Raw genomic sequence first — 12,298 nt, forward strand, 5'->3', positions numbered from 1 at the left:
CTCTGGCAGAGAGGTGGATCAGCTTGAGCTCAGCTTGGAGCTCTGCCAGGTGATGCAACCACCGAGCTCAGTTTCGAGCTCTGCCAGGTGATGCAATCACCAAGCTCAGTCTTCGAGCTCTGCCAGGTGATGCAACCATCGAGCTCAGTCTTCGAGCTCTGGCAGAGAGAAGCAATCGCCTGAGCTCAGTCTTCGAGCTCTGCCAGGCGGTGCCACCTCTCCAGTCAAGAGGTGCAACCGCCTGATCCCAGAATTCTGGGATTTGATCGATTTGATCGTTTTGAGCTCGAATTTTGAATTGGGTTGGGGCCTATAAATACCCCACCCATTCAGCACTGAAAAGATACAGACCTACACCGAAATCTTGATCTTTTCTGTGATTCTAAGAGCTCAAAAGTGTTGTAAATCCTTTAAGTCTCCTCCTTCTGTTCTTCAAGTTTTCAGTTGTAAAGTGAGGAGAGAAAGGTCTGTAAAGGTTGTCTCCTAAGCCTGTCGAAAGGAGAGAAACTGTAAAAGGGCAGTTAGCCTTCGCCCATTGAAGGAAGGCACCTAGTTGACGTCGGCAACCTCGTCGGTGGAGGGAGCCAAAAGTGGAGTAGGTCAAGGCTGACCGAACCACTCTAAATCTCTGGTTTGCGTTTATTTTCGAGCACTTTATCATTACTGCAAACCTCCTCCATTGCTACTGCTCTCTGCGCTTTCACGAACAAGTTCTAAGTGTTGTTCTTCCGAATCTGCATTCAGACGTAAATTCGTATTTTCATACATTACTGTTTACGTTTACGTTTGATTCTGCAGAACTGTCTTCCGTGCTTTTACGAACGAGCTTCTTTGCAGTTTACACTTACATTTTGATCCTATTGATAACTGCAAACTTTCCTCTACGATTTTACGAACGAGTTTCAACATTTAGACGTAAAACTGCATTCAGACGTAAATCGGCTTTCCTCGCTCAATCATCAGATTTCAGTTCACGTTTACGTCTTGATTTCAACTGCATACTGCCTTCTGCGAGTATACAAACAAGTTTCAAAGTTTAGACGTAAATCTGCGTCTAGATGTAAAACTGCGTTTAGACGTAAATCTGCGTTTAGACGTAAATCTGAGTTTAAGACGTAAATCTGAGTTTAGACGTAAATCTGCGTTTAGACGTAAAACTGCCTTTAGACGTAAATCTGCGTTTAGACGTAAATCTGCATTTAGACGTAAATCTGCGTTTAGACGTAAAACTGCGTTTAGACGTAAATCTGAGTTTAGACGTAAACTGCGCTTAGACGCAAAACTGCGCTTAGACGCAATCTGCGCTTAGACGCAAACTGCACTTAGATACAAACTGAGAATTTGCTTTTGCATCATAATAGTTTTTGAACGAACGCAGCTTTTGGTTTTTAATCGCTGTAAGATTTCCGCTGCACTAATTCACCCCCCCCCTCTTAGTGCTCTCGATCCTAACAATTGGTATCAGAGCGGGGTATTTCTCATTTCGGATTTACACCCGAGAGAAATGACTTTTCAAGAGGGCTGTTCGGTCTTTCGTCCACCGTTCTTTAACGGATTGGACTACACTTATTGGAAAACTCGAATGAGAGTTTTCTTAATTTCTCTAAATCTGGATTTATGGAATATCATTGAAAACAGTTTTCAACTTCCCTCCAAACCGATGAACGAATGGTCGGTTTTGGAGAAGAAGAATTTTTCTTTAAACGCAAAGGCTATGAATGCCTTATTTTGCGCATTGGACAAAAATGAGTTCAATCGGATTTCTACGTGTGAAACGGCTTTCGATATTTGGCGCACTCTTGAAATCACGCACGAGGGAACTAGTAGAGTCAAAGACTCGAAAGTTAATATTCTACTGCTTGATTTCGAGCTTTTTCATATGAAACCAAGCGAAACCGTTGTTGACATGTACACCCGTTTTACGGATGTCGTCAATGGTTTAAAATCACTTGGTAAAAGCTTTTCGGATTTTGAACTCGTTAACAAAGTTTTGCGCTCACTTTCTAAAACTTGGGATTCAAAAGTAACTGCTATTCAAGAATCGAAAAACTTGAACCATTTTCCACTTGAAGAACTAATTGGTTCATTGATCACATATGAAATGACGTGCAATGCACGTGAAGAACTTGAGAACCACCTTCCAAAGAACAGGAAGGATTTGGAACTCTGGACAAATGAATGCCACTTGAGCGATGACTCAAGTGATGAGGACAATGATGAACAAACCAACCTTCCAAAGAACAGGAAGGATTTGGGACATAGAACATTTGAAGACCACTCGAGCATAAGCTCAAGTGATGGTGAACTTAAAATGAAACGAAAATTAAAAAGCAAAAAGAATGGAACTACTTGCTTTAAACGCAAGAAGAAGAACAAAAATTGGGATGAATCGAGCTCCTCCGAAGAAGAGAAAGTCAACAAAAGCAAGGCGGCAAACTACGCCTTAACAGCCTACAATGATGTGGTAATCGAAATCCCCCTAATTTACTTCGAAATTACATGATGCTTTTCATGATGCACTTTTCTTTTTCTTTAAATTTTGTTGAAAATTATATTTTTAATAATTTAACAATGAAAATGCAAAAATATGATCATGCTTGTAATCTTGAAAATGATAATGAAAATTGCATGTCTTATGTTAATGCAAGATAGAAATCTAATGATTTTACACCTAGTGAGATTAATCTTATGTGCTTGAGAAGCAAGAATGTATATTTTGATGATTTTCATATTGCTTTTCAATGACGATACATGGCTTTTGTTTGGAAGGCTTGATATTTTTCATTGTCTTTGTTTATGAAATATAATGTATGGTTTTGACATAAAAATAAAGATTTGAGCATGCTATTATAAAGTCAATCATAGATTAAAACTAAAGAGGTTTTAGGCATCTATAAGAATCATTCAAAATTATGTTCAATGAAACCTTGCTTAATGTTGCAATGAAAATATTAAAGTTATACTTGATGATTTCAGATTTGACAAATGCTACACTTTAAATATGAATCATTCTTCAATCAGATTAAATGCTTCAATCATTTTCTATCTCTAAGAGTTCTCGATTTTGGTGAAATACAAGTGATAAATTCATTTATGATATCTTGTAAATCACTTGAATTATGAACGAGTTTTTCTTTTTTATGATGTGTTAAAAGAATCACTTAAAAAGAAAATGTTTTTCCCATTTTATCGAGATTAATGATTTCATGATATTATGTGAATCTCGAAACTGATTTTGATGAAATAGTAATAACGTTATTCATGTTATGAATCTTAAAAATGATAATATGCTTCATGTGATAATATGAATACATGAAACACTTATGATATTCTGTGTATTCATAAAATATTTATCTCATCATCCAATAACTCTTCTTGATATTCCTTATGAGATGAAATGAAATAATGCATGAAATACAAATGAGGAGTTAATGATCATGCATAATAGGATGTAATGAATTCTAGATACCATCATTTGAATATCTATGATCATGCTGCCAAAATGATATATCATGAATGCTTGAATATCATGTTTGATATGCTCATGATGATGATTGATTTTTCAGTATCATGCATAAATTTTTTGAAATGTAATGTTAATGAATTTGTGCATTGAAACTATAATGATGCACAAATAAGAATGATTACTTACCTTTGTCATGATTTAGAAATTGATGTAAAGGGTTTTTCCCTTGTTGACAATGACAAAGGGGGAGATAGCTAGTTTGCACAAGTCAAGAAGATGCAAAAACTTGATTGCCAGCTTGCCTATCGTAAGTAGCAAAGTTGCTAACTTGCTTATTTCAAGAAGCAAAAGTTGTCTTCTTGAACATCACCATCTTGAATATCTCAAGAAGCAAGACTTGCAACTTGCACATTACAATAGGAAGCAATAATCATGAGCCTACACAAGAAAGTTATCTTGCATTTGCTTTCAAAGTTTTTTGCTAGCTTGTATATTGTGAAACTTGTACATCGTAAAAATTGCTAGCTCGTAGTCTAAAGAGAAGCGAAAAGCTGCTATCTCAAAAGAAGCAAATGTGCTATCTTGCCTATCTCAAGAGGCAAAAATGCTAACTTGCACTTCTAGCAAAACTTGACAAATTTGCATATATCAAGAAGCAAGAGTTGCTTTCTTGAACATCTCTAGTTTGCTAGCTTGCATGATATAGAACTTGCTATCTTGAACATTACCAAAAGTGCTATCTTATATGTTATAAAACTTGAATATCTAAAACTTGATAGCATGAATGTCCTAAGCATGATATAACACCTGCTAAATCTTCTAGCTCCAAGATTGCATGATGATAAAACTTGATACTATGTTTTTCATGCAATGAGTTGAACCAATATAACACACACTTGTTTGTAGTACTTCTCCTTTTTTTTTGATGACAAAGGGGGAGAAGTATGTTGATGACATGACATGTGATGCATAAGTTTATGCATAAGTTCATGTTGACGTGTTGCAAGTATTCATGATGAATATTGCAATGACTTGAATTCAGTTTGAATTCAAGGTTCTATCAATATGGCATATTGATAGGGGGAGTTTGTTTAAACTCCGGGAGTTAAGTTTAACTCCGTCATCAAGTGATTGTCATCATCAAAAAGGGGGAGATTGTTGAATCTCGTATTTTGATGATGAAACTACTTGATATATGTTTATGATTTAATCTGCGTTTTGAGTGACGCAGGATGCTTCGATCAGGATGAGACAATTAAAGCAGGAAAATCATGTTGTGCCGAAGGAACATGTCAGAAGATTGGACGTCGGGCCGGTGGATCGGTCGGCGTATCGACAGAAGGCTTCGGGCCGTGGACTCGGGCATCGGGCCAAGAAGAGCGGGTATTGTGCCAAGGATATCGGAGTTGCGGAGTCAACTGGCCGATTGGGCAATAGGCTGCACGAGAGGACGATGCGCCGAAGAATCGGACGAAGCGTCGAGGGACCAATGACATGTCGGACAACTTGGTTAATTGCTTAGGATTAATTGTCTCGATTGAAGTTTTGTTTTAAGTGTGCAGGATTAACTACGATAAGAGTAAGACAAGCAGCAGGTGTTGCGCCGGAGTCAAGATCATGATCACGTTGGGAGTTCGACGGAAGTTCGGACGGTCGTCGGAGGTTCAGCGAGAACAGATCCGAGAAGTCCAGAAGCTTGCCAAGCGAAGCTCGTCGGAACTCGCCAAGTGGATCGTCGCAAAGTCCAGGAGTATGCCGGATGTCCGCAGAAGGATCACCGAGGGTTATCGGTTGATCGACGGAAGTTGGCCGGAAACTCGCCGGAAGAAGCGATTGACGCATCGGAGCAAAGCTGCAGAAGTTGTCTTAGAGTTAATCGTAGTTAGCATGATGATTAAGCATGAAAATGGGAGGTGATCCCATTAGCTTAATCTTGGGGCAATTGGGCCCCTGAAAAGATTCAAAGTGGGCCGAATGGAGTGAACCATTCGGACCCTGATTGCACCAGGAGGTGCAACCGCCTGGGCTGTGGGGTTGGGAGGTGCAACCGCCCCAGCCAGGAGGTGCAACCGCCAGGGCTGCGAGGCTGGGAGGTGCAACCGCCCCAGCCGAGAGGTGCAACCGCCCAGAGCTCAGTCTTCGAGCTAGACTGGGCGGTGCAACCTCCTCTGCCAAGAGGTAGCACCGCTAGAGCTCAAGTTTCGAGCTCTGCCAGGCGATGCAACCACCGAGCTCAGTCTTCGAGCTCTGGCAGAGAGGTGCATCAGCCTGAGCTCAGTCTCGAGCTCTGCCAGGTGATGCAATCACCGAGCTCAGTCTTCGAGCTCTGGCAGAGAGGTGGATCAGCCTGAGCTCAGCTTGGAGCTCTGCCAGGTGATACAACCACCGAGCTCAGTTTCGAGCTCTGCCAGGTGATGCAATCACCAAGCTCAGTCTTCGAGCTCTGCCAGGTGATGCAACCATCGAGCTCAGTCTTCGAGCTCTGGCAGAGAGAAGCAATCGCCTGAGCTCAGTCTTCGAGCTCTGCCAGGCGGTGCCACCTCTCCAGTCAAGAGGTGCAACCGCCTGATCCCAGAATTCTGGGATTTGATCGATTTGATCGTTTTGAGCTCGAATTTTGAATTGGGTTGGGGCCTATAAATACCCCACCCATTCAGCACTGAAAAGATACAGACCTACACCGAAATCTTGATCTTTTCTGTGATTCTAAGAGCTCAAAAGTGTTGTAAATCCTTTAAGTCTCCTCCTTCTGTTCTTCAAGTTTTCAGTTGTAAAGTGAGGAGAGAAAGGTCTGTAAAGGTTGTCTCCTAAGCCTGTCAAAAAGAGAGAAACTGTAAAAGGGCAGTTAGCCTTCGCCCATTGAAGGAAGGCACCTAGTTGACGTCGGCAACCTCGTCGGTGGAGGGAGCCAAAAGTGGAGTAGGTCAAGGCTGACCGAACCACTCTAAATCTCTGGTTTGCGTTTATTTTCGAGCACTTTATCATTACTGCAAACCTCCTCCATTGCTACTGCTCTCTGCGCTTTCACGAACAAGTTCTAAGTGCTGTTCTTCCGAATCTGCATTCAGACGTAAATTCGTATTTTCATACATTACTGTTTACGTTTACGTTTGATTCTGCAGAACTGTCTTCCGTGCTTTTACGAACGAGCTTCTTTGCAGTTTACACTTACATTTTGATCCTATTGATAACTGCAAACTTTCCTCTACGATTTTACGAACGAGTTTCAACATTTAGACGTAAAACTGCATTCAGACGTAAATCGGCTTTCCTCGCTCAATCATCAGATTTCAGTTCACGTTTACGTCTTGATTTCAACTGCATACTGCCTTCTGCGAGTATACAAACAAGTTTCAAAGTTTAGACGTAAATCTGCGTCTAGACGTAAAACTGCGTTTAGACGTAAATCTGCGTTTAGATGTAAATCTGAGTTTAAGACGTAAATCTGAGTTTAGACGTAAATCTGCGTTTAGACGTAAAACTGCGTTTAGACGTAAATCTACGTTTAGACGTAAATCTGCGTTTAGACGTAAATCTGCGTTTAGACGTAAAACTGCGTTTAGACGTAAATCTGAGTTTAGACGTAAACTGCGCTTAGACGCAAAACTGCGCTTAGACGCAATCTGCGCTTAGACGCAAACTGCACTTAGATACAAACTGAGAATTTGCTTTTGCATCATAATAGTTTTTGAACGAACGCAGCTTTTGGTTTTTAATCGCTGTAAGATTTCCGCTGCACTAATTCACCCCCCCCCTCTTAGTGCTCTCGATCCTAACACGGCTGAGTGTTCACTAGTGGCTTGCCCGGAAGGATTGGAATCCGATGGTCATGTTGTAGAGTAGGAGGCAGACCACACGACTCAGCAAAAATATCAATAAATTCAGTAAGAAATTGGACAAGATTTTGATCTTCAATTTCTATTTTCTTCCCCTCTGGTTATTGCTGGAAATGCATAAAAAATAATCATTTACCTTGTGTAAAACTTTCTCTATTCTTTGGGTCGAAACGGTGGTTACGTTGCTTCTGCACTTCCTGCGTAGGATGATATGTTTGCCTTTGCAGTAGAATTTCATAATTAATTTGGAAAAGTTCCAAGAGACATCACCTAGTGTAGTCAGCCATTCTATGCCAAGCATAGCCTCATAGTCATCAATTGGTAAGTGGAAGAAATCAATGATAATTTCTTGGTCTTGCAGTAATAGTTTCACCTGTTGGCATCTTTGGTCACACTTTAAGATTCTACCGTCGGTGACCTTTACATCAAACTTGCTACAACCTTCGATATGGAGTGACATCCATGCAGCAACTTTACTGTTTAAGAAGTTATTAGTGTTGCCCATGTCGATGAGAATAGTGATCGATTGTTGTTTGAGAAGGCCTCCAACTTTCATCGTTTGCTAGTTTAAGTAGCTAGCTAGCGCATGTACCATAAAATCGGTTAGTTGTGGCTCTTTTTTCACATCTTCTTCTTCATATTCAAGGCTCTCTTTTGGATATTTAATGACCTCTTCTTCTACTAGTTCAATCACAAAAAGTCTCCCTTTTTTAAGTGATACTCGCGGCTCCATGGCTCATCGCAATGCCAACATAACTCCTTTGCAGATCGCTCCCAAAGCTCTTCTCTTGTCAACCTTTTTGGTGTAGGGGCTTGGTTGATATTAGGGGGGGCTGAGGGCTTTAGTATTATTGGTCGGGAAGCGACCCTAGTCCTCTGGGCTTCATGGTTCAATCGCTCCTCTTGAAGTCGTGCGAAAGAGATGGCTTCCATAAGCGTGTACGGTTGTCGCGCTTTAACTTCTTCTCGGATCTCCGACTTCAAGCCCTCAATGAAGGTCCCTAATAGCTGTTTTTTAGACCAATCATGAGTTTGATTAGACAGCCTTTCAAACCTAGTTTGGTACTCCTGAATGGTACAGATTTGTCGGATCTTTGCTAGTTGTCTGTCAATATTCTCGTAATTAGTTGGTCCGAAGCGGATCAACAGTCCTTTTTTGAATTGTCGCCATGAGAGGACTCCATGAGAACTTATTAGGAGTGAATAGTTAAATGATCTTGAAATTCAAGATATTAATAAAAAGCTAAAAGAAGATCCAACTTCTATTCCTAATTATCTTGGCACTAAATACTTCTTACTAGAATATACTTTTGAAGGAGTTTCATTCCGTTAGGACCCTTTTATTTTATAAGCTTTGAATAATGTTTATTGAGTTTGTTTAGTTCAATTAGAGTCATGTAGAGATTTATTTAATATTTATTTATTATTAAGAGTCCAAGTCTTGGTGGACCCTAGGTAGAACTCTATAAAGAGTGATGTAACCCTTTCTTTTTATCAATCAATGAATCAATCAATCAATGAAATATTATTTCAGTTTGTTATGACAAACCTTAGGAGTTCGATCCCCTCAAAGTGATCAAGGAGGTCAATCCCCTCGAAGTGATCAAGGAGACCGATCCCCTCGAAGCAATCATCCCCTTTTCTATTCTTTCTTTGATGATAAGACCTTAGGGTCTTATCATTTGGTATTAGAGCAATGATTATCATTTGGTATCAGAGCAGTGATCCTTGGCATTCTCACTGTAGTGTTGCCATAGCCATAAAAAAAACAAAAAAGAAATTTGTGTGAGGAAGGGTGAAGTCGGCAGCCACAAACACCGATCCTTCTCAATCGAGAAGGAACCTCTATGTCCCGGCCAGTGACCACCATTACCCCTTCTCCACCACCATCGTTGTTGCCTAGCTAGCAGCCACCACCGCCACCACTGCCCCCTCGTTATAGTTATCTTCATCTTCAGCAAAAAAAAAAAAAAAAAGAAAGAAGAAGAAGAAGTCGCAGCCTGCTTCCCCTGCTTCCGGCCAACCCACTCGCCATTGTTGCTTTCCGACCAGTGACCACCATCGCCCCACTTCCCGGCTAGAGGCCACCACCAGCCATCGCCTCCCACCCAAGCCACCACCGCTACCAAGAGACGACGCCGCCAGCGTCCCATCCCGCCGCAGCCCCGCTCCCCTTCTCCACCGCCGTCGCTGCTTCCCGACCGCTCGATCACCACCACCCGCCTCCCAACCACAACCCTAGTTGCCTCCCGTTGGTTATAGCTTCGGTTGCGTGATCTGTCGGTGTCACTGTTTCTGTGGTGCGATATAAACAGAGCAACCGCCGATCCCTCTATTGCCACAGGCGCCGGTTGCCTCCACCGCCGCCGCTGCTTCCCGACCACTTCAACACCACCCCCCTCCTTCATTGTTGAGCCACCACCGCTGCCAGCCTCTATGTGACGACTGCTGCTCGCCTCCTAGCTACCGGTCCCCCTTCCTGTGCATCTGTAGTGATAGAAACAGGGCAACTCACCGGTTGCCCTTGTTCCCAATCGTGACACCGTCGACTTCTCCTTCTCCTTCTCCTTCTCCTTCTCCACCGTCGTCACTGCTTCCCAGCCACTTGACCACCTCTGCCGCTGCAAGACAACTCCTCCACTGTCGTCACTACTTCCCAGCCACTTGACCACCTCTGCCGCTGCAAGACAACTCCTCCACCATCGCCGCTGCTTCCCGGCTGCTCGACCATCACTACCGCTGCTCCCCGGCCAGCAACTTTTGCCTCCTCGCTGCCCCATCTCGCTCGAGCGAGAAGGGCCACGACTGCTACTTCATAGCCAATGGACCACCCCCTCATCGCTTCTACTATCGGCGATGCTGCTCCAACCGCGCCACCATCACTGCTCCCCTTGGGTCACAACCGCAGTCGCTCGACCATCCCTTCTCGTGGCAATCAAAACAAGGCAACCACGATCGCCGCAGCCACCGCCATTTCCTCAACCGCACGTGATCCCTTAGCGTCACTAGTGCCTCCTTCTATAGTGCGCCAGAGACAGAGCAACGCTGCCTTCCATCCATGCCGTCACAGCCACCGCAGTGGTGCTGCCCCCAGCCACACCGCCATCGCTGCCTCCCAACCCTCAGTAGTAGCGATCCCTCCACGCAGCGATCGCAACAAGCATCGGTGCCTGCCATCTGCACCATCACAGCCACCGCGGCGGCGAGCCCTTGGTGGCGCTGCCCCCAACTGCACCACCGTCGCTGCCTTCCCTTGGGTCACAACCATCGCAGCCGTAGTTGCTCGACCTCCCCTCCTCGCGATGACCACAATATAGCAACTTTGCATTTTCTGCCACAGCCACCGATCACTGCAGTTCCCGGCCAGCAACCACTACCGCCGCTACTCTTGGCCAATGACCAACCCCTCGTTCTGTAGCAACAACCCTCCAGTAGGGCTCGTAGCAACCACAGCAAGTACGCTACCCTACCTCAACCCCATCGACGCACGCACCATCGATTCCTCTTCTCAACCCCGGCTGCTTCAACGCCGCCTCCCCCTTGCTTAGCATCTTCTGTCGCAACTGTAGGTTGCCCTTCACTGCAGGTTGCCATCACTGCAGCCTCAACCCGGCTACTCGGCGATCGCCCCCTTGGGTCACAACAGCTGCAGCCACACCGACGTAGTCACCTTCCAGCCCTTGACGCTCTCACCCCACGTAGCGACGGAAACATGGTAGCAACTCTTCCTCCAACGCAGCGACTGCAACACTACCCTCGGGGTCCACCTCCTCAGAAACTTTGCATCAACAATGCTGATGCCCTTAACTGACACCAAAAACAGGAGTTGAGATTACAAATTTGCAGTCTTACGCAATATCCACCAATAACTCAATGAAAGCACAAATGGAAGCATTGGAAATCAGAATTGAGAACCGGCTACAAGAAACACTTAATGATTCAAAAAGAGCCTACTGGAGAGCCTCAGTAAAATTCAACAAGATGGGAGCTCAAGTTCTACGTTGCATAGATCTAAAAATATAGGAAAAGGGCCCCAATACTGTGACACAAATTACTCATACATGAAGGTGGAATTTTCGAGATGGGAAGATGGAGATATGACCAATTGGATCTCTAGGGCAGAAAATTTTTTTTTGTTTCCATAGAACTCCAGAAGAATCCGAGGTGGAAATAGCCTCAATCCAACTAGAGGGAGATGCAATCCAATGGTATGATTGGTATGAAACTTGCCATGGAGTCTCCTCGTAGGAGCAATTTAAGAGAAGACTTGTTATTCACTTTGGACTATCTGAATAAGAGAATGTTGATGGACAGCTCGCCAAAATTCGTTAGACTTCTACAGTATTGGAATATCAAAGCAAGTTTGAAAGATTGTCAAATCAAGCTACAGATTAGCTAGAACGATAACTTCTATGTACATTTATTGAAGGGCTTATTCCAGAGATCCAGTGTGAAGTTAAGGCTTATCAACCCCGCACTATGATAGTTGCAATTTCATTTACATGCCTGCATGAGGAAAAAATTAGTATGGAATATCGTCGAAATAGATGTGCCAATAAACAGGTGATCAGCAAGCAACCCACCACATCTACTCCCAGTCAAAATCCTAACATTCGTAGACTAACATGAGAAGAACTCAAAGAAAGATCAGCGAAGGGTTTGTGCTAGCATTACAATGAAAAATAGAGTATGGAGCACCGATGTAAACAAGGACAACTTTTGATGATTGAACCAACTAGAGAGGAATCGGAAGCTAAGAATGTGGACTCTGATCATGAAGGTATAGATTCTAATGAAGATGTTGAACCTACCATACATATAATGCATGCATTAACCGACTACTCTAACCCGCAAACTATGAAAGTTGGTGGAACTCTGGAACATCAGCATGTTATAATTTTGTTTGATACTGGTAGCACTAACAATTTTATGGGCAGTGAGACTATTGACCGATTAACCCACCACATTGAATGTTATGACAGATTCAACATAAAGA

This window comes from Musa acuminata, chromosome BXJ2-8, assembly GCF_036884655.1.
Source record: "Musa acuminata AAA Group cultivar baxijiao chromosome BXJ2-8, Cavendish_Baxijiao_AAA, whole genome shotgun sequence".
NCBI lineage: Eukaryota > Viridiplantae > Streptophyta > Magnoliopsida > Zingiberales > Musaceae > Musa > Musa acuminata.